Consider the following 22733-nt stretch of genomic DNA (forward strand, 5'->3'; position numbering starts at 1 on the left):
ATTCCTGATCATTGGATAGATTTTATTTGTATCCCTAGAAGCCGTTCTATAGGAAAACAATTGGACCTATAATCTTTGTGCTCGTTCTCTGCACCATTTTGATCGTGACGTCCGCAATGTAATGGATGTGGTATCACATGACAATGGGTCAGGTCCGTTTTGGCATCGCCGTCAGTCACATGACTCCATGCAATAAACATGCATGCAGAAAAACCTCGGCCCGGGTGGAAAGTTCTTGCTACGTGCAATTTTTAATGTATTAATTTTGATATTTTGATCTTTTTTCACAGATCAGTGAAACGACAGCAAAGATCATAGAGTGGTCGATGTTGGTCCTCAATCTGGTGAATGTATTGAGCTACTATCAGAATATGCAGGTAAGTAGACGTCACCTCATTATCACCTCGTATACCAGACCTCGTAATTGAAGGCACTCAGGCTTATTGGCCGTTGTGCCCATGACTGGGTGGCAATGAAGGGGTTAACTAAGCCACGTTATGCTAGGGGGATTGTTCCATGTAGTGTTTACATTAGTGGGGCCTATTGGGTATGGGGTACCCGCCTTTAGGGCATTTCTTGGGGGGATATAGGGCGGTCTTACCCACCCTCCCCGTTCTGTGTTTCTAAGGGCAAGGAGGGAAGACATCTTCCTCTTCTGGCCGTTACTGCGCAGGGATTTGTTATTACAAAATTGTGAGTACACTTAACTGATTGTCATGGACCAGGAGGAGCTTGAAGAAATTATCCGTATCCGGATGCAGGACGAGGGTTCTGTATGGCTGCAGTCTCTTATTCAAGAGACTGTGGCACCGGCGTCTTCCCTACCTGGCACACTCCCTGTGCGACGATCCTCCCGCCGCTCCAGTCCGCCAGCACGTCTATCCCCCTCCGGCGACAGTAGAGTTCGCTCAATGTCGGCTAGACAGGCCACACACCGCACTCTCGCCGCAAGAACAGTGAGAGGTTCCTTTAATCCGGCATTAATGAGATTATCAAATATTCCTGATCATTGGATAGATTTTATTTGTATCCCTAGAAGCCGTTCTATAGGAATACAATTGGACCTATAATCTTTGTGCTCGTTCTGTGCACCATTTTTTTTTTATAAGCACTACTCACCCATGGGCCCCATACCTTCTCATATTTCGTGTAAGTATGATCCTTATAAGCTAACATTTTCTCATGTGAGCACGTACTGTTAACCTGATTGATAATTTCTTGAGGAAGAGGAAGTTCTGTGCTCTTCCAATACCTAGTGATGGCCAGCTTAGTTGCAAGAAGAATATGTGCTACCACCACTCTGTGTCTCGTGGGGATGAGGTCCAAGTTCAAAAAAAGTAAAGCTAGAGAAGGGGACATATGAACCTGTGTTCCCATTATATGAGAAATCAACTCAAATGAGGACTTCCACAAATTAACTAACATTGGGGACTCCCATAAGATATGCAGAAGTGTACCCCTAGCCCCACACCCCCTCCAACATAGATGGGATGTACCAGGGAACATCCGGTAAAGTCTATCCGGAGTATAGTACCAACGTAAGATGGTCTTCATTGCTGCCTCATAGTGAAGTGTACATTTAAAGTTCTGTGAAACAAACGTAATAGCATTTTTCCACCTGGCATTGGTATATTCTTGTTTGAGCTCCCTCTCCCAGGCCAGAAACGGAACCGATTTAATAAATGTAGTCTTCTGACCCAGAAGGTCATATAAGGGTCGTAGCCCCCCAAATTTCCCATCTGGATTGGACCATAATTTTAAAACATCCGTATTTGCTGTTACTGCAAAAGGACAATCCGTGCGCAATAGATGTCTTATTTGGAGATATTTATAAAAGTCTCTATTGGCTATATGAAAATTTTCATGTAATGAGGAAAATGGCAATAATTGAGTTCCATCCATTAGCTGTTGCACCTGTGTCAGGCCTTTTGTTGTCCAAGCCCGTAGATCCAAGCTAGGGAGAAGGAGCTCCAATGTCTCCACCGGGGCGCATGTGATCAATGAAATATCCGATCGGGTACATATGGAGTGAAATTGTAACCAATGAAAGATTGAGGTGCACAGCACGTATGGTAAGGGGGTGGTGGTATGACCAGAGCTCAGACTAGTAGAAGTGCCCTCAAGTTCCGTGTGGGTATTAGAGATGATTCTATATGAATCCAATGGCGAGAGATATCCCCCTCCCACCAATGCCTCAATTGAGCTACCTAAGTGGCCAAAAAGTAATGGTAAACATTTGGTAAACTCAATCCACCAAATTTCTTGCCCCGTTGAAGAATCTTGGCCGCTATACGTGGCTTACCCTTCCGCCACACAAAAGAGTTCAACAATTTATGAGTTTTTTGGAAAAAGGATTGAGGTAGTTTCAACAGTAGCGTCCTGAATAGGTACATCAGCTTAGGAAGAATCAGCATCTTATATGCTGCTATTCTACCTATCCAAGACACCTCATATGAGGCTATCTTATGCATATCTTGCGCTACTACGTCCAGAATCGGGAGATAATTAGATTGATACAGATGAGAAACCTTTGTGGTAATATGAATCCCTAAATAAGTAATTTGTTTCTGTTGCCAATCTAAGGAAAACCGAGTTTGCAATGACAAAAGTTTGATGTGTGCACAATTCAACGGCAAAGCTTGAGATTTCCCCACGTTAATATTATAGTCGGACACAAGTCCAAATTTATCAATGAGGGTCAGAGCAGCTGCCAGTGACGACTTTGGTCTCTCTAGAGTCAAGAAAATATCGTCTGCATACAGGGAAATGCTATGTACACGATCCCCAATCCGGACCCCCTTTATCTCTATGTGTTGTCTAATTGCCTGAGCTAAGGGCTCTATTGAAAGAAGAAATATCAGTGGAGATAATGGGCACTCCTGCCTAGTCCCGTTCGTTATTGGAAAATCATCTGATAGAGTGCCGTTCACAAATACCCTTGCAGATGGGACAGTGTATAAAGCTCCTATAGCGTCTAAAATTGGCCCTTCAAACCCCAATTTGCCCAACACTGCAAAAACAAATGACCAATTTACGCGATCGAACGCCTTCTCAGCGTCTAAAGTAATTAAGACCGCGGGCGTCTCTCGTGCCCCCAGCCTATCCACAATATTCAGAACCCTCCTGGTATTATCAGATGCCTGTCTACCCCGGACGAAACCCACTTGATCCTGATGTATTAACAAGGGAATATTCAGAGCTAAACGATTTGCTAATATTTTGGCAAAAAATTTTAAGTCAGAATTTAACAGGGATATCGGTCTAAAGTTTTGGGGGACATCAGGAGTTTTACCTGGCTTTGGAAGAGTCACTATTACCGCATTTAACATTTCTTTAGGGAAGGAACCCATTTTAATGGCGTGCTGTAGGACTTCAAACAAATGTGGAAGTAAGGTCTCCTCAAAGGTCTTGTAATAAGCCCCCGATAAACCAAGTGGGCCAGGAGCTTTATTTGATGTGAGAGAACGAATCACTTTAGAAACTTCCTGTCTCGTTAAGGGAAGATCCAATCCCCTCAACTGTTCCACCGTAAGCTTGGGAAGATTAACAGAGTCTAAAATATGTGTAAGAATTTGCTGGGACTCCGACATCGAAGGGTGTGTGTTATGAAGGTTATATAATAATCGATAGTATTCCATAAATTTATTTGCTATGTCTCTGGGGGTGTACGTTTTTTGAGAGGTGGAGGGATTAACTAGGAAGGGTATTTTGTTCCTCAAAGACCAATTCTTCACTCTTTGCGCTAGCAGTTTACTTGCCTTATTGTCCTGAGAATAATATTGTGCCTTAACTTTTTAAAGATTTTTTTCATACGTATGTAACATGCAATCTTTAAGTTGAATCCTAAGGACCCTCAACTTGTCCCCATGTGTCGAGGACGGACAGGATTTATTCAGACGTTCTAATTCCCTAATCTGATTTATTATACCGTCTAACCGGCCGTCTCTTTCCTTTTTTGCCCTGTGCCCCCACTTAATGAACATCCCCCTTATTAAAGCCTTATGTGCATTCCACAAAATGAAAGGGTCCTGTACCGAGTCAATATTTAAAAGGAAGTATTCATCTAAACTCTTCTGAAGTTCCTCCCTATATGTGGAGTGAGACATCAGAAAGGTGTTGTTTCTCCAAAGGAAATCAGATGTATGAGGGTAAGACTCCTCCACGTCCAAGCTGATCGTCACATGGTCTGACCATTTGATCACATCAATGTTTGTCTTTTTAACTCTCTGCACTAGAGATCTAGAAATTACAAAAAAGGTCAATGCAGGAATAAGTTTTGTGTACTTGAGAGAAGTGCGTGTAATCCCTTTCTGAGTCATGTTGAATCCGCCATATATCATATAAATCCGTCTCATTAAGTAGGGGAGCTAGGAAATGGGATTGGGACCTGTGTGTTGAGGAGGAATCCATCTGAACATCTGGTACTGAGTTAAAGTCCCTGCAAACAGTTAGATGACCTTGTGCGACCTGGTGTGTTTTGTGTAGTACTTTCTTGAGAAAGCGCTGTTGGTGAGTGTTTGGGGCGTATATTACTACAATAGTGTATCTCACATTATTAATGTCACCAATCTGAATAATATACCTGCCATGTGGGTCAGTCAGAGACAAGATTGATGTAAAAGCTATAGTGTTCCTGACAGCCAGAAGTAGCCCCCTTTGCTTTTTGGCATGGTGGGATAGGACAATTGTAGGAAATTGGGGATGTTTAATTCTGTGAGCGTCTTTCTCAATTATGTGAGTCTCTTGAGCACAAAATATATCACAGTTTGAAGACATAGCCTCCTTCCACATGAAAGATCTTTTAGAAGGGTTGTTCAGGCCCTTCACATTTAAAGAAGCCAATTTAATAACCAGGGTACATCAAATAAAGTGCTTCAGTTGGAGTGAAAAAACCCAATTGGCAATAGAGAACATTCCTATCTCCAAGTGTCATAACTATATATATGTATGAACCCCCTATATAGAGATGTATTCCCTTCCATAATGCATACTCTCCCACTCGTGTCCGCTTAAGAAATGTATAGTTGTGCATTTCATCTTTGACCAGAATGAGCAACCCATATGTACATGTCAAAAATGCATAATGAACAGAAATGGTATGTGCAAACAAAACATAAAAACATATATGCAGCTTTAGAAGCTGAAACAGGTTAACGGGACAGTCACTCAGGATTGTTACCCAGAAATATGGCCGAGCTCAATCCGGCACAGACATCTCGATTTAACAGCTCTTCAGCGGTTATTTCTCCTCCCAGGGGACACCATCCGCCAATCTTTGTCTACCCTTTCAGGGAGAGATGAACGATCCTCGAGGGCAGGAAGCGGAATTTTCCACATATGTAAAAGTTTCTTCCCCTCTTCCAGAGAAAGAATGACATGTAATGAGTCATTACGCCGTATTAGCAACTTCACAGGGAAGCCCCATCTATATGCAATTTGATTATCCCGAAGTGCAGCAGTAATTGGAGCCAGTTGTTTACGTAGACGAAGTGTGGTTTGAGATAGATCAGCATAGAGTTGAATACGATGATATGGCGCCGGTAAGTCGCCTTGTTTCCTTGCTGAGAACAGCAATGCTTCTTTAATATGGTAGTAGTGGATGCTATGGTAGTAGAGTCCGGAAGGTGCTTTGGACGAGGTAAGCGGTGTGCTCTGTCAATGATGACATCCGTATCAGAACTTGACGGCAATACAGCCCTGATGAGGCCTTGTATATGGTTTGAAAGATCTTTAGGGTGTATATCCTCCGAGATACCACGAAACTTCACATTGTTTCGTCTGGACCGGTCCTCCTAATCCGTGACCTTGGCCCGCAGACTATCCAACTCAGTCTTAAGATCCTCATGAGAGTCCACCAATTGGTTATGTGAGTCAGCAAAATCTCCCATTTTTAGTTCCACATGGTGTATTCTATTACCCAGTGTTTGCACCGTGGATTGAATAGGAACAAGGAGAGAAGTAATCTCCTTGTGCATAGATAGGCTGAAGGCCAGTAGCATCTCCTTCAGTAAGGTGCCTGACGTAGGTTGGTCAGTAGTAGGTATATCTAGAAAGGCATTAGATAGCCCCGATGGTAAAGTCTCACTTACCTCCGCACTCGGCGGGGAGGGACTCTGTAGACAAGACTTTTGCTTGACCGGGCTCGTGGATGGAGAAGATGGCGTCTGCCGCGTGACCAACTCGGCGCCCAGACTCGTCGCTATATCCTCCATCAGAGGACTATATCTGGATCCTGTCACCTTTCCTCGTCTAGTATATCCCATTTTGTCAGAGGACACCGGATCCCCCGATGAGGAACCTGATCCAGGCGAGGACGGAGTTATGCAGGACTCTGTATGAGAGACTTGTGAGCGCGAGGCCATCCCGGGCCCGCCGCCAACTTCCTCCCGATCTTTGTCAAAATAAAACTCCAGTTTGCCCTGTTACTTCAGACTTCTCTTACCCCTGGTCATCATCCACAGGCAGTTATGTATTTTCTCCAGGCAGAATAACCGGTTCTGAAAAGCCGTGCTGTGGTAGTCGCTGTGCTAGTGCCGGAGCTCACAGATCAAGCGGCGATCTCCCTCGGCAGCCAAACCACGCCCAGTTCTCTGCCCCATTTTGACAATGGGTCTGGTCCGTTTTGGCATCGCCGTCAGTCACATGACTCCATGCAATTGAAATTGTTTCGCTGGTTATATCCGTCCGGATTTGATTTTGCATTAATTCTATTTGTTTTTTTCTAGGTTCACGCCCCGTGATATGAATCCTTGGGCATTCTTACGTCTTCTGGGTGGAACGGAGAGCGGCAATATGGAATTCCAATACAGTCATTGGAGGTAGGGTATCAGTATACACCCACCTGTGCGCTGGAGATCAATGTGTAAAGGTATGTACAGTATATCTCATACATAATATCAAGTTATTGACATGCTGAGCTGCTGGTACAAACCAGTGGACGTAAAATTCCTTTAATCCGGCATTAATGAGATTATCAAATATTCCTGATCATTGGATAGATTTTATTTGTATCCCTAGAAGCCGTTCTATAGGAAAACAATTGGACCTATAATCTTTGTGCTCGTTCTCTGCACCATTTTGATCGTGACGTCCGCAATGTAATGGATGTGGTATCACATGACAATGGGTCAGGTCCGTTTTGGCATCGCCGTCAGTCACATGACTCCATGCAATAAACATGCATGCAGAAAAACCTCGGCCCGGGTGGAAAGTTCTTGCTACGTGCAATTTTTAATGTATTAATTTTGATATTTTGATCTTTTTTCACAGATCAGTGAAATGACAGCAAAGATCATAGAGTGGTCGATGTTGGTCCTCAATCTGGTGAATGTATTGAGCTACTATCAGAATATGCAGGTAAGTAGACGTCACCTCATTATCACCTCGTATACCAGACCTCGTAATTGAAGGCACTCAGGCTTATTGGCCGTTGTGCCCATGACTGGGTGGCAATGAAGGGGTTAACTAAGCCACGTTATGCTAGGGGGATTGTTCCATGTAGTGTTTACATTAGTGGGGCCTATTGGGTATGGGGTACCCGCCTTTAGGGCATTTCTTGGGGGGATATAGGGCGGTCTTACCCACCCTCCCCGTTCTGTGTTTCTAAGGGCAAGGAGGGAAGACATCTTCCTCTTCTGGCCGTTACTGCGCAGGGATTTGTTATTACAAAATTGTGAGTACACTTAACTGATTGTCATGGACCAGGAGGAGCTTGAAGAAATTATCCGTATCCGGATGCAGGACGAGGGTTCTGTATGGCTGCAGTCTCTTATTCAAGAGACTGTGGCACCGGCGTCTTCCCTACCTGGCACACTCCCTGTGCGACGATCCTCCCGCCGCTCCAGTCCGCCAGCACGTCTATCCCCCTCCGGCGACAGTAGAGTTCGCTCAATGTCGGCTAGACAGGCCACACACCGCACTCTCGCCGCAAGAACAGTGAGAGGTTCCTTTAATCCGGCATTAATGAGATTATCAAATATTCCTGATCATTGGATAGATTTTATTTGTATCCCTAGAAGCCGTTCTATAGGAATACAATTGGACCTATAATCTTTGTGCTCGTTCTGTGCACCATTTTTTTTTTATAAGCACTACTCACCCATGGGCCCCATACCTTCTCATATTTCGTGTAAGTATGATCCTTATAAGCTAACATTTTCTCATGTGAGCACGTACTGTTAACCTGATTGATAATTTCTTGAGGAAGAGGAAGTTCTGTGCTCTTCCAATACCTAGTGATGGCCAGCTTAGTTGCAAGAAGAATATGTGCTACCACCACTCTGTGTCTCGTGGGGATGAGGTCCAAGTTCAAAAAAAGTAAAGCTAGAGAAGGGGACATATGAACCTGTGTTCCCATTATATGAGAAATCAACTCAAATGAGGACTTCCACAAATTAACTAACATTGGGGACTCCCATAAGATATGCAGAAGTGTACCCCTAGCCCCACACCCCCTCCAACATAGATGGGATGTACCAGGGAACATCCGGTAAAGTCTATCCGGAGTATAGTACCAACGTAAGATGGTCTTCATTGCTGCCTCATAGTGAAGTGTACATTTAAAGTTCTGTGAAACAAACGTAATAGCATTTTTCCACCTGGCATTGGTATATTCTTGTTTGAGCTCCCTCTCCCAGGCCAGAAACGGAACCGATTTAATAAATGTAGTCTTCTGACCCAGAAGGTCATATAAGGGTCGTAGCCCCCCAAATTTCCCATCTGGATTGGACCATAATTTTAAAACATCCGTATTTGCTGTTACTGCAAAAGGACAATCCGTGCGCAATAGATGTCTTATTTGGAGATATTTATAAAAGTCTCTATTGGCTATATGAAAATTTTCATGTAATGAGGAAAATGGCAATAATTGAGTTCCATCCATTAGCTGTTGCACCTGTGTCAGGCCTTTTGTTGTCCAAGCCCGTAGATCCAAGCTAGGGAGAAGGAGCTCCAATGTCTCCACCGGGGCGCATGTGATCAATGAAATATCCGATCGGGTACATATGGAGTGAAATTGTAACCAATGAAAGATTGAGGTGCACAGCACGTATGGTAAGGGGGTGGTGGTATGACCAGAGCTCAGACTAGTAGAAGTGCCCTCAAGTTCCGTGTGGGTATTAGAGATGATTCTATATGAATCCAATGGCGAGAGATATCCCCCTCCCACCAATGCCTCAATTGAGCTACCTAAGTGGCCAAAAAGTAATGGTAAACATTTGGTAAACTCAATCCACCAAATTTCTTGCCCCGTTGAAGAATCTTGGCCGCTATACGTGGCTTACCCTTCCGCCACACAAAAGAGTTCAACAATTTATGAGTTTTTTGGAAAAAGGATTGAGGTAGTTTCAACAGTAGCGTCCTGAATAGGTACATCAGCTTAGGAAGAATCAGCATCTTATATGCTGCTATTCTACCTATCCAAGACACCTCATATGAGGCTATCTTATGCATATCTTGCGCTACTACGTCCAGAATCGGGAGATAATTAGATTGATACAGATGAGAAACCTTTGTGGTAATATGAATCCCTAAATAAGTAATTTGTTTCTGTTGCCAATCTAAGGAAAACCGAGTTTGCAATGACAAAAGTTTGATGTGTGCACAATTCAACGGCAAAGCTTGAGATTTCCCCACGTTAATATTATAGTCGGACACAAGTCCAAATTTATCAATGAGGGTCAGAGCAGCTGCCAGTGACGACTTTGGTCTCTCTAGAGTCAAGAAAATATCGTCTGCATACAGGGAAATGCTATGTACACGATCCCCAATCCGGACCCCCTTTATCTCTATGTGTTGTCTAATTGCCTGAGCTAAGGGCTCTATTGAAAGAAGAAATATCAGTGGAGATAATGGGCACTCCTGCCTAGTCCCGTTCGTTATTGGAAAATCATCTGATAGAGTGCCGTTCACAAATACCCTTGCAGATGGGACAGTGTATAAAGCTCCTATAGCGTCTAAAATTGGCCCTTCAAACCCCAATTTGCCCAACACTGCAAAAACAAATGACCAATTTACGCGATCGAACGCCTTCTCAGCGTCTAAAGTAATTAAGACCGCGGGCGTCTCTCGTGCCCCCAGCCTATCCACAATATTCAGAACCCTCCTGGTATTATCAGATGCCTGTCTACCCCGGACGAAACCCACTTGATCCTGATGTATTAACAAGGGAATATTCAGAGCTAAACGATTTGCTAATATTTTGGCAAAAAATTTTAAGTCAGAATTTAACAGGGATATCGGTCTAAAGTTTTGGGGGACATCAGGAGTTTTACCTGGCTTTGGAAGAGTCACTATTACCGCATTTAACATTTCTTTAGGGAAGGAACCCATTTTAATGGCGTGCTGTAGGACTTCAAACAAATGTGGAAGTAAGGTCTCCTCAAAGGTCTTGTAATAAGCCCCCGATAAACCAAGTGGGCCAGGAGCTTTATTTGATGGGAGAGAACGAATCACTTTAGAAACTTCCTGTCTCGTTAAGGGAAGATCCAATCCCCTCAACTGTTCCACCGTAAGCTTGGGAAGATTAACAGAGTCTAAAATATGTGTAAGAATTTGCTGGGACTCCGACATCGAAGGGTGTGTGTTATGAAGGTTATATAATGATCGATAGTATTCCATAAATTTATTTGCTATGTCTCTGGGGGTGTACGTTTTTTGAGAGGTGGAGGGATTAACTAGGAAGGGTATTTTGTTCCTCAAAGACCAATTCTTCACTCTTTGCGCTAGCAGTTTACTTGCCTTATTGTCCTGAGAATAATATTGTGCCTTAACTTTTTAAAGATTTTTTTCATACGTATGTAACATGCAATCTTTAAGTTGAATCCTAAGGACCCTCAACTTGTCCCCATGTGTCGAGGACGGACAGGATTTATTCAGACGTTCTAATTCCCTAATCTGATTTATTATACCGTCTAACCGGCCGTCTCTTTCCTTTTTTGCCCTGTGCCCCCACTTAATGAACATCCCCCTTATGAAAGCCTTATGTGCATTCCACAAAATGAAAGGGTCCTGTACCGAGTCAATATTTAAAAGGAAGTATTCATCTAAACTCTTCTGAAGTTCCTCCCTATATGTGGAGTGAGACATCAGAAAGGTGTTGTTTCTCCAAAGGAAATCAGATGTATGAGGGTAAGACTCCTCCACGTCCAAGCTGATCGTCACATGGTCTGACCATTTGATCACATCAATGTTTGTCTTTTTAACTCTCTGCACTAGAGATCTAGAAATTGCAAAAAAGGTCAATGCAGGAATAAGTTTTGTGTACTTGAGAGAAGTGCGTGTAATCCCTTTCTGAGTCATGTTGAATCCGCCATATATCATATAAATCCGTCTCATTAAGTAGGGGAGCTAGGAAATGGGATTGGGACCTGTGTGTTGAGGAGGAATCCATCTGAACATCTGGTACTGAGTTAAAGTCCCTGCAAACAGTTAGATGACCTTGTGCGACCTGGTGTGTTTTGTGTATTACTTTCTTGAGAAAGCGCTGTTGGTGAGTGTTTGGGGCGTATATTACTACAATAGTGTATCTCACATTATTAATGTCACCAATCTGAATAATATACCTGCCATGTGGGTCAGTCAGAGACAAGATTGATGTAAAAGCTATAGTGTTCCTGACAGCCAGAAGTAGCCCCCTTTGCTTTTTGGCATGGTGGGATAGGACAATTGTAGGAAATTGGGGATGTTTAATTCTGTGAGCGTCTTTCTCAATTATGTGAGTCTCTTGAGCACAAAATATATCACAGTTTGAAGACATAGCCTCCTTCCACATGAAAGATCTTTTAGAAGGGTTGTTCAGGCCCTTCACATTTAAAGAAGCCAATTTAATAACCAGGGTACATCAAATAAAGTGCTTCAGTTGGAGTGAAAAAACCCAATTGGCAATAGAGAACATTCCTATCTCCAAGTGTCATAACTATATATATGTATGAACCCCCTATATAGAGATGTATTCCCTTCCATAATGCATACTCTCCCACTCGTGTCCGCTTAAGAAATGTATAGTTGTGCATTTCATCTTTGACCAGAATGAGCAACCCATATGTACATGTCAAAAATGCATAATGAACAGAAATGGTATGTGCAAACAAAACATAAAAACATATATGCAGCTTTAGAAGCTGAAACAGGTTAACGGGACAGTCACTCAGGATTGTTACCCAGAAATATGGCCGAGCTCAATCCGGCACAGACATCTCGATTTAACAGCTCTTCAGCGGTTATTTCTCCTCCCAGGGGACACCATCCGCCAATCTTTGTCTACCCTTTCAGGGAGAGATGAACGATCCTCGAGGGCAGGAAGCGGAATTTTCCACATATGTAAAAGTTTCTTCCCCTCTTCCAGAGAAAGAATGACATGTAATGAGTCATTACGCCGTATTAGCAACTTCACAGGGAAGCCCCATCTATATGCAATTTGATTATCCCGAAGTGCAGCAGTAATTGGAGCCAGTTGTTTACGTAGACGAAGTGTGGTTTGAGATAGATCAGCATAGAGTTGAATACGATGATATGGCGCCGGTAAGTCGCCTTGTTTCCTTGCTGAGAACAGCAATGCTTCTTTAATATGGTAGTAGTGGATGCTATGGTAGTAGAGTCCGGAAGGTGCTTTGGACGAGGTAAGCGGTGTGCTCTGTCAATGATGACATCCGTATCAGAACTTGACGGCAATACAGCCCTGATGAGGCCTTGTATATGGTTTGAAAGATCTTTAGGGTGTATATCCTCCGAGATACCACGAAACTTCACATTGTTTCGTCTGGACCGGTCCTCCTAATCCGTGACCTTGGCCCGCAGACTATCCAACTCAGTCTTAAGATCCTCATGAGAGTCCACCAATTGGTTATGTGAGTCAGCAAAATCTCCCATTTTTAGTTCCACATGGTGTATTCTATTACCCAGTGTTTGCACCGTGGATTGAATAGGAACAAGGAGAGAAGTAATCTCCTTGTGCATAGATAGGCTGAAGGCCAGTAGCATCTCCTTCAGTAAGGTGCCTGACGTAGGTTGGTCAGTAGTAGGTATATCTAGAAAGGCATTAGATAGCCCCGATGGTAAAGTCTCACTTACCTCCGCACTCGGCGGGGAGGGACTCTGTAGACAAGACTTTTGCTTGACCGGGCTCGTGGATGGAGAAGATGGCGTCTGCCGCGTGACCAACTCGGCGCCCAGACTCGTCGCTATATCCTCCATCAGAGGACTATATCTGGATCCTGTCACCTTTCCTCGTCTAGTATATCCCATTTTGTCAGAGGACACCGGATCCCCCGATGAGGAACCTGATCCAGGCGAGGACGGAGTTGTGCAGGACTCTGTATGAGAGACTTGTGAGCGCGAGGCCATCCCGGGCCCGCCGCCAACTTCCTCCCGATCTTTGTCAAAATAAAACTCCAGTTTGCCCTGTTACTTCAGACTTCTCTTACCCCTGGTCATCATCCACAGGCAGTTATGTATTTTCTCCAGGCAGAATAACCGGTTCTGAAAAGCCGTGCTGTGGTAGTCGCTGTGCTAGTGCCGGAGCTCACAGATCAAGCGGCGATCTCCCTCGGCAGCCAAACCACGCCCAGTTCTCTGCCCCATTTTGACAATGGGTCTGGTCCGTTTTGGCATCGCCGTCAGTCACATGACTCCATGCAATTGAAATTGTTTCGCTGGTTATATCCGTCCGGATTTGATTTTGCATTAATTCTATTTGTTTTTTTCTAGGTTCACGCCCCGTGATATGAATCCTTGGGCATTCTTACGTCTTCTGGGTGGAACGGAGAGCGGCAATATGGAATTCCAATACAGTCATTGGAGGTAGGGTATCAGTATACACCCACCTGTGCGCTGGAGATCAATGTGTAAAGGTATGTACAGTATATCTCATACATAATATCAAGTTATTGACATGCTGAGCTGCTGGTACAAACCAGTGGACGTAAAATTCCTTTAATCCGGCATTAATGAGATTATCAAATATTCCTGATCATTGGATAGATTTTATTTGTATCCCTAGAAGCCGTTCTATAGGAAAACAATTGGACCTATAATCTTTGTGCTCGTTCTCTGCACCATTTTGATCGTGACGTCCGCAATGTAATGGATGTGGTATCACATGACAATGGGTCAGGTCCGTTTTGGCATCGCCGTCAGTCACATGACTCCATGCAATAAACATGCATGCAGAAAAACCTCGGCCCGGGTGGAAAGTTCTTGCTACGTGCAATTTTTAATGTATTAATTTTGATATTTTGATCTTTTTTCACAGATCAGTGAAATGACAGCAAAGATCATAGAGTGGTCGATGTTGGTCCTCAATCTGGTGAATGTATTGAGCTACTATCAGAATATGCAGGTAAGTAGACGTCACCTCATTATCACCTCGTATACCAGACCTCGTAATTGAAGGCACTCAGGCTTATTGGCCGTTGTGCCCATGACTGGGTGGCAATGAAGGGGTTAACTAAGCCACGTTATGCTAGGGGGATTGTTCCATGTAGTGTTTACATTAGTGGGGCCTATTGGGTATGGGGTACCCGCCTTTAGGGCATTTCTTGGGGGGATATAGGGCGGTCTTACCCACCCTCCCCGTTCTGTGTTTCTAAGGGCAAGGAGGGAAGACATCTTCCTCTTCTGGCCGTTACTGCGCAGGGATTTGTTATTACAAAATTGTGAGTACACTTAACTGATTGTCATGGACCAGGAGGAGCTTGAAGAAATTATCCGTATCCGGATGCAGGACGAGGGTTCTGTATGGCTGCAGTCTCTTATTCAAGAGACTGTGGCACCGGCGTCTTCCCTACCTGGCACACTCCCTGTGCGACGATCCTCCCGCCGCTCCAGTCCGCCAGCACGTCTATCCCCCTCCGGCGACAGTAGAGTTCGCTCAATGTCGGCTAGACAGGCCACACACCGCACTCTCGCCGCAAGAACAGTGAGAGGTTCCTTTAATCCGGCATTAATGAGATTATCAAATATTCCTGATCATTGGATAGATTTTATTTGTATCCCTAGAAGCCGTTCTATAGGAATACAATTGGACCTATAATCTTTGTGCTCGTTCTGTGCACCATTTTTTTTTTATAAGCACTACTCACCCATGGGCCCCATACCTTCTCATATTTCGTGTAAGTATGATCCTTATAAGCTAACATTTTCTCATGTGAGCACGTACTGTTAACCTGATTGATAATTTCTTGAGGAAGAGGAAGTTCTGTGCTCTTCCAATACCTAGTGATGGCCAGCTTAGTTGCAAGAAGAATATGTGCTACCACCACTCTGTGTCTCGTGGGGATGAGGTCCAAGTTCAAAAAAAGTAAAGCTAGAGAAGGGGACATATGAACCTGTGTTCCCATTATATGAGAAATCAACTCAAATGAGGACTTCCACAAATTAACTAACATTGGGGACTCCCATAAGATATGCAGAAGTGTACCCCTAGCCCCACACCCCCTCCAACATAGATGGGATGTACCAGGGAACATCCGGTAAAGTCTATCCGGAGTATAGTACCAACGTAAGATGGTCTTCATTGCTGCCTCATAGTGAAGTGTACATTTAAAGTTCTGTGAAACAAACGTAATAGCATTTTTCCACCTGGCATTGGTATATTCTTGTTTGAGCTCCCTCTCCCAGGCCAGAAACGGAACCGATTTAATAAATGTAGTCTTCTGACCCAGAAGGTCATATAAGGGTCGTAGCCCCCCAAATTTCCCATCTGGATTGGACCATAATTTTAAAACATCCGTATTTGCTGTTACTGCAAAAGGACAATCCGTGCGCAATAGATGTCTTATTTGGAGATATTTATAAAAGTCTCTATTGGCTATATGAAAATTTTCATGTAATGAGGAAAATGGCAATAATTGAGTTCCATCCATTAGCTGTTGCACCTGTGTCAGGCCTTTTGTTGTCCAAGCCCGTAGATCCAAGCTAGGGAGAAGGAGCTCCAATGTCTCCACCGGGGCGCATGTGATCAATGAAATATCCGATCGGGTACATATGGAGTGAAATTGTAACCAATGAAAGATTGAGGTGCACAGCACGTATGGTAAGGGGGTGGTGGTATGACCAGAGCTCAGACTAGTAGAAGTGCCCTCAAGTTCCGTGTGGGTATTAGAGATGATTCTATATGAATCCAATGGCGAGAGATATCCCCCTCCCACCAATGCCTCAATTGAGCTACCTAAGTGGCCAAAAAGTAATGGTAAACATTTGGTAAACTCAATCCACCAAATTTCTTGCCCCGTTGAAGAATCTTGGCCGCTATACGTGGCTTACCCTTCCGCCACACAAAAGAGTTCAACAATTTATGAGTTTTTTGGAAAAAGGATTGAGGTAGTTTCAACAGTAGCGTCCTGAATAGGTACATCAGCTTAGGAAGAATCAGCATCTTATATGCTGCTATTCTACCTATCCAAGACACCTCATATGAGGCTATCTTATGCATATCTTGCGCTACTACGTCCAGAATCGGGAGATAATTAGATTGATACAGATGAGAAACCTTTGTGGTAATATGAATCCCTAAATAAGTAATTTGTTTCTGTTGCCAATCTAAGGAAAACCGAGTTTGCAATGACAAAAGTTTGATGTGTGCACAATTCAACGGCAAAGCTTGAGATTTCCCCACGTTAATATTATAGTCGGACACAAGTCCAAATTTATCAATGAGGGTCAGAGCAGCTGCCAGTGACGACTTTGGTCTCTCTAGAGTCAAGAAAATATCGTCTGCATACAGGGAAATGCTATGTACACGATCCCCAATCCGGACCCCCTTTATCTCTATGTGTTGTCTAATTGCCTGAGCTAAGGGCTCTATTGAAAGAAGAAATATCAGTGGAGATAATGGGCACTCCTGCCTAGTCCCGTTCGTTATTGGAAAATCATCTGATAGAGTGCCGTTCACAAATACCCTTGCAGATGGGACAGTGTATAAAGCTCCTATAGCGTCTAAAATTGGCCCTTCAAACCCCAATTTGCCCAACACTGCAAAAACAAATGACCAATTTACGCGATCGAACGCCTTCTCAGCGTCTAAAGTAATTAAGACCGCGGGCGTCTCTCGTGCCCCCAGCCTATCCACAATATTCAGAACCCTCCTGGTATTATCAGATGCCTGTCTACCCCGGACGAAACCCACTTGATCCTGATGTATTAACAAGGGAATATTCAGAGCTAAACGATTTGCTAATATTTTGGCAAAAAATTTTAAGTCAGAATTTAACAGGGATATCGGTCTAAAGTTTTGGGGGACATCAGGAGTTTTACCTGGCTTTGGAAGAGTCACTATTACCGCATTTAACATTTCTTTAGGGAAGGAACCCATTTTAATGGCGTGCTGTAGGACTTCAAACAAATGTGGAAGTAAGGTCTCCTCAAAGGTCTTGTAATAAGCCCCCGATAAACCAAGTGGGCCAGGAGCTTTATTTGATGTGAGAGAACGAATCACTTTAGAAACTTCCTGTCTCGTTAAGGGAAGATCCAATCCCCTCAACTGTTCCACCGTAAGCTTGGGAAGATTAACAGAGTCTAAAATATGTGTAAGAATTTGCTGGGACTCCGACATCGAAGGGTGTGTGTTATGAAGGTTATATAATAATCGATAGTATTCCATAAATTTATTTGCTATGTCTCTGGGGGTGTACGTTTTTTGAGAGGTGGAGGGATTAACTAGGAAGGGTATTTTGTTCCTCAAAGACCAATTCTTCATTCTTTGCGCTAGCAGTTTACTTGCCTTATTGTCCTGAGAATAATATTGTGCCTTAACTTTTTAAAGATTTTTTTCATACGTATGTAACATGCAATCTTTAAGTTGAATCCTAAGGACCCTCAACTTGTCCCCATGTGTCGAGGACGGACAGGATTTATTCAGACGTTCTAATTCCCTAATCTGATTTATTATACCGTCTAACCGGCCGTCTCTTTCCTTTTTTGCCCTGTGCCCCCACTTAATGAACATCCCCCTTATGAAAGCCTTATGTGCATTCCACAAAATGAAAGGGTCCTGTACCGAGTCAATATTTAAAAGGAAGTATTCATCTAAACTCTTCTGAAGTTCCTCCCTATATGTGGAGTGAGACATCAGAAAGGTGTTGTTTCTCCAAAGGAAATCAGATGTATGAGGGTAAGACTCCTCCACGTCCAAGCTGATCGTCACATGGTCTGACCATTTGATCACATCAATGTTTGTCTTTTTAACTCTCTGCACTAGAGATCTAGAAATTGCAAAAAAGGTCAATGCAGGAATAAGTTTTGTGTACTTGGGAGAAGTGCGTGTAATCCCTTTCTGAGTCATGTTGAATCCGCCATATATCATATAAATCCGTCTCATTAAGTAGGGGAGCTAGGAAATGGGATTGGGACCTGTGTGTTGAGGAGGAATCCATCTGAACATCTGGTACTGAGTTAAAGTCCCTGCAAACAGTTAGATGACCTTGTGCGACCTGGTGTGTTTTGTGTAGTACTTTCTTGAGAAAGCGCTGTTGGTGAGTGTTTGGGGCGTATATTACTACAATAGTGTATCTCACATTATTAATGTCACCAATCTGAATAATATACCTGCCATGTGGGTCAGTCAGAGACAAGATTGATGTAAAAGCTATAGTGTTCCTGACAGCCAGAAGTAGCCCCCTTTGCTTTTTGGCATGGTGGGATAGGACAATTGTAGGAAATTGGGGATGTTTAATTCTGTGAGCGTCTTTCTCAATTATGTGAGTCTCTTGAGCACAAAATATATCACAGTTTGAAGACATAGCCTCCTTCCACATGAAAGATCTTTTAGAAGGGTTGTTCAGGCCCTTCACATTTAAAGAAGCCAATTTAATAACCAGGGTACATCAAATAAAGTGCTTCAGTTGGAGTGAAAAAACCCAATTGGCAATAGAGAACATTCCTATCTCCAAGTGTCATAACTATATATATGTATGAACCCCCTATATAGAGATGTATTCCCTTCCATAATGCATACTCTCCCACTCGTGTCCGCTTAAGAAATGTATAGTTGTGCATTTCATCTTTGACCAGAATGAGCAACCCATATGTACATGTCAAAAATGCATAATGAACAGAAATGGTATGTGCAAACAAAACATAAAAACATATATGCAGCTTTAGAAGCTGAAACAGGTTAACGGGACAGTCACTCAGGATTGTTACCCAGAAATATGGCCGAGCTCAATCCGGCACAGACATCTCGATTTAACAGCTCTTCAGCGGTTATTTCTCCTCCCAGGGGACACCATCCGCCAATCTTTGTCTACCCTTTCAGGGAGAGATGAACGATCCTCGAGGGCAGGAAGCGGAATTTTCCACATATGTAAAAGTTTCTTCCCCTCTTCCAGAGAAAGAATGACATGTAATGAGTCATTACGCCGTATTAGCAACTTCACAGGGAAGCCCCATCTATATGCAATTTGATTATCCCGAAGTGCAGCAGTAATTGGAGCCAGTTGTTTACGTAGACGAAGTGTGGTTTGAGATAGATCAGCATAGAGTTGAATACGATGATATGGCGCCGGTAAGTCGCCTTGTTTCCTTGCTGAGAACAGCAATGCTTCTTTAATATGGTAGTAGTGGATGCTATGGTAGTAGAGTCCGGAAGGTGCTTTGGACGAGGTAAGCGGTGTGCTCTGTCAATGATGACATCCGTATCAGAACTTGACGGCAATACAGCCCTGATGAGGCCTTGTATATGGTTTGAAAGATCTTTAGGGTGTATATCCTCCGAGATACCACGAAACTTCACATTGTTTCGTCTGGACCGGTCCTCCTAATCCGTGACCTTGGCCCGCAGACTATCCAACTCAGTCTTAAGATCCTCATGAGAGTCCACCAATTGGTTATGTGAGTCAGCAAAATCTCCCATTTTTAGTTCCACATGGTGTATTCTATTACCCAGTGTTTGCACCGTGGATTGAATAGGAACAAGGAGAGAAGTAATCTCCTTGTGCATAGATAGGCTGAAGGCCAGTAGCATCTCCTTCAGTAAGGTGCCTGACGTAGGTTGGTCAGTAGTAGGTATATCTAGAAAGGCATTAGATAGCCCCGATGGTAAAGTCTCACTTACCTCCGCACTCGGCGGGGAGGGACTCTGTAGACAAGACTTTTGCTTGACCGGGCTCGTGGATGGAGAAGATGGCGTCTGCCGCGTGACCAACTCGGCGCCCAGACTCGTCGCTATATCCTCCATCAGAGGACTATATCTGGATCCTGTCACCTTTCCTCGTCTAGTATATCCCATTTTGTCAGAGGACACCGGATCCCCCGATGAGGAACCTGATCCAGGCGAGGACGGAGTTGTGCAGGACTCTGTATGAGAGACTTGTGAGCGCGAGGCCATCCCGGGCCCGCCGCCAACTTCCTCCCGATCTTTGTCAAAATAAAACTCCAGTTTGCCCTGTTACTTCAGACTTCTCTTACCCCTGGTCATCATCCACAGGCAGTTATGTATTTTCTCCAGGCAGAATAACCGGTTCTGAAAAGCCGTGCTGTGGTAGTCGCTGTGCTAGTGCCGGAGCTCACAGATCAAGCGGCGATCTCCCTCGGCAGCCAAACCACGCCCAGTTCTCTGCCCCATTTTGACAATGGGTCTGGTCCGTTTTGGCATCGCCGTCAGTCACATGACTCCATGCAATTGAAATTGTTTCGCTGGTTATATCCGTCCGGATTTGATTTTGCATTAATTCTATTTGTTTTTTTCTAGGTTCACGCCCCGTGATATGAATCCTTGGGCATTCTTACGTCTTCTGGGTGGAACGGAGAGCGGCAATATGGAATTCCAATACAGTCATTGGAGGTAGGGTATCAGTATACACCCACCTGTGCGCTGGAGATCAATGTGTAAAGGTATGTACAGTATATCTCATACATAATATCAAGTTATTGACATGCTGAGCTGCTGGTACAAACCAGTGGACGTAAAATTCCTTTAATCCGGCATTAATGAGATTATCAAATATTCCTGATCATTGGATAGATTTTATTTGTATCCCTAGAAGCCGTTCTATAGGAAAACAATTGGACCTATAATCTTTGTGCTCGTTCTCTGCACCATTTTGATCGTGACGTCCGCAATGTAATGGATGTGGTATCACATGACAATGGGTCAGGTCCGTTTTGGCATCGCCGTCAGTCACATGACTCCATGCAATAAACATGCATGCAGAAAAACCTCGGCCCGGGTGGAAAGTTCTTGCTACGTGCAATTTTTAATGTATTAATTTTGATATTTTGATCTTTTTTCACAGATCAGTGAAATGACAGCAAAGATCATAGAGTGGTCGATGTTGGTCCTCAATCTGGTGAATGTATTGAGCTACTATCAGAATATGCAGGTAAGTAGACGTCACCTCATTATCACCTCGTATACCAGACCTCGTAATTGAAGGCACTCAGGCTTATTGGCCGTTGTGCCCATGACTGGGTGGCAATGAAGGGGTTAACTAAGCCACGTTATGCTAGGGGGATTGTTCCATGTAGTGTTTACATTAGTGGGGCCTATTGGGTATGGGGTACCCGCCTTTAGGGCATTTCTTGGGGGGATATAGGGCGGTCTTACCCACCCTCCCCGTTCTGTGTTTCTAAGGGCAAGGAGGGAAGACATCTTCCTCTTCTGGCCGTTACTGCGCAGGGATTTGTTATTACAAAATTGTGAGTACACTTAACTGATTGTCATGGACCAGGAGGAGCTTGAAGAAATTATCCGTATCCGGATGCAGGACGAGGGTTCTGTATGGCTGCAGTCTCTTATTCAAGAGACTGTGGCACCGGCGTCTTCCCTACCTGGCACACTCCCTGTGCGACGATCCTCCCGCCGCTCCAGTCCGCCAGCACGTCTATCCCCCTCCGGCGACAGTAGAGTTCGCTCAATGTCGGCTAGACAGGCCACACACCGCACTCTCGCCGCAAGAACAGTGAGAGGTTCCTTTAATCCGGCATTAATGAGATTATCAAATATTCCTGATCATTGGATAGATTTTATTTGTATCCCTAGAAGCCGTTCTATAGGAATACAATTGGACCTATAATCTTTGTGCTCGTTCTGTGCACCATTTTTTTTTTATAAGCACTACTCACCCATGGGCCCCATACCTTCTCATATTTCGTGTAAGTATGATCCTTATAAGCTAACATTTTCTCATGTGAGCACGTACTGTTAACCTGATTGATAATTTCTTGAGGAAGAGGAAGTTCTGTGCTCTTCCAATACCTAGTGATGGCCAGCTTAGTTGCAAGAAGAATATGTGCTACCACCACTCTGTGTCTCGTGGGGATGAGGTCCAAGTTCAAAAAAAGTAAAGCTAGAGAAGGGGACATATGAACCTGTGTTCCCATTATATGAGAAATCAACTCAAATGAGGACTTCCACAAATTAACTAACATTGGGGACTCCCATAAGATATGCAGAAGTGTACCCCTAGCCCCACACCCCCTCCAACATAGATGGGATGTACCAGGGAACATCCGGTAAAGTCTATCCGGAGTATAGTACCAACGTAAGATGGTCTTCATTGCTGCCTCATAGTGAAGTGTACATTTAAAGTTCTGTGAAACAAACGTAATAGCATTTTTCCACCTGGCATTGGTATATTCTTGTTTGAGCTCCCTCTCCCAGGCCAGAAACGGAACCGATTTAATAAATGTAGTCTTCTGACCCAGAAGGTCATATAAGGGTCGTAGCCCCCCAAATTTCCCATCTGGATTGGACCATAATTTTAAAACATCCGTATTTGCTGTTACTGCAAAAGGACAAT

This window comes from Rhinoderma darwinii (genome assembly GCF_050947455.1).
Source record: "Rhinoderma darwinii isolate aRhiDar2 chromosome 10 unlocalized genomic scaffold, aRhiDar2.hap1 SUPER_10_unloc_11, whole genome shotgun sequence".
Taxonomy (NCBI): domain Eukaryota; kingdom Metazoa; phylum Chordata; class Amphibia; order Anura; family Rhinodermatidae; genus Rhinoderma; species Rhinoderma darwinii.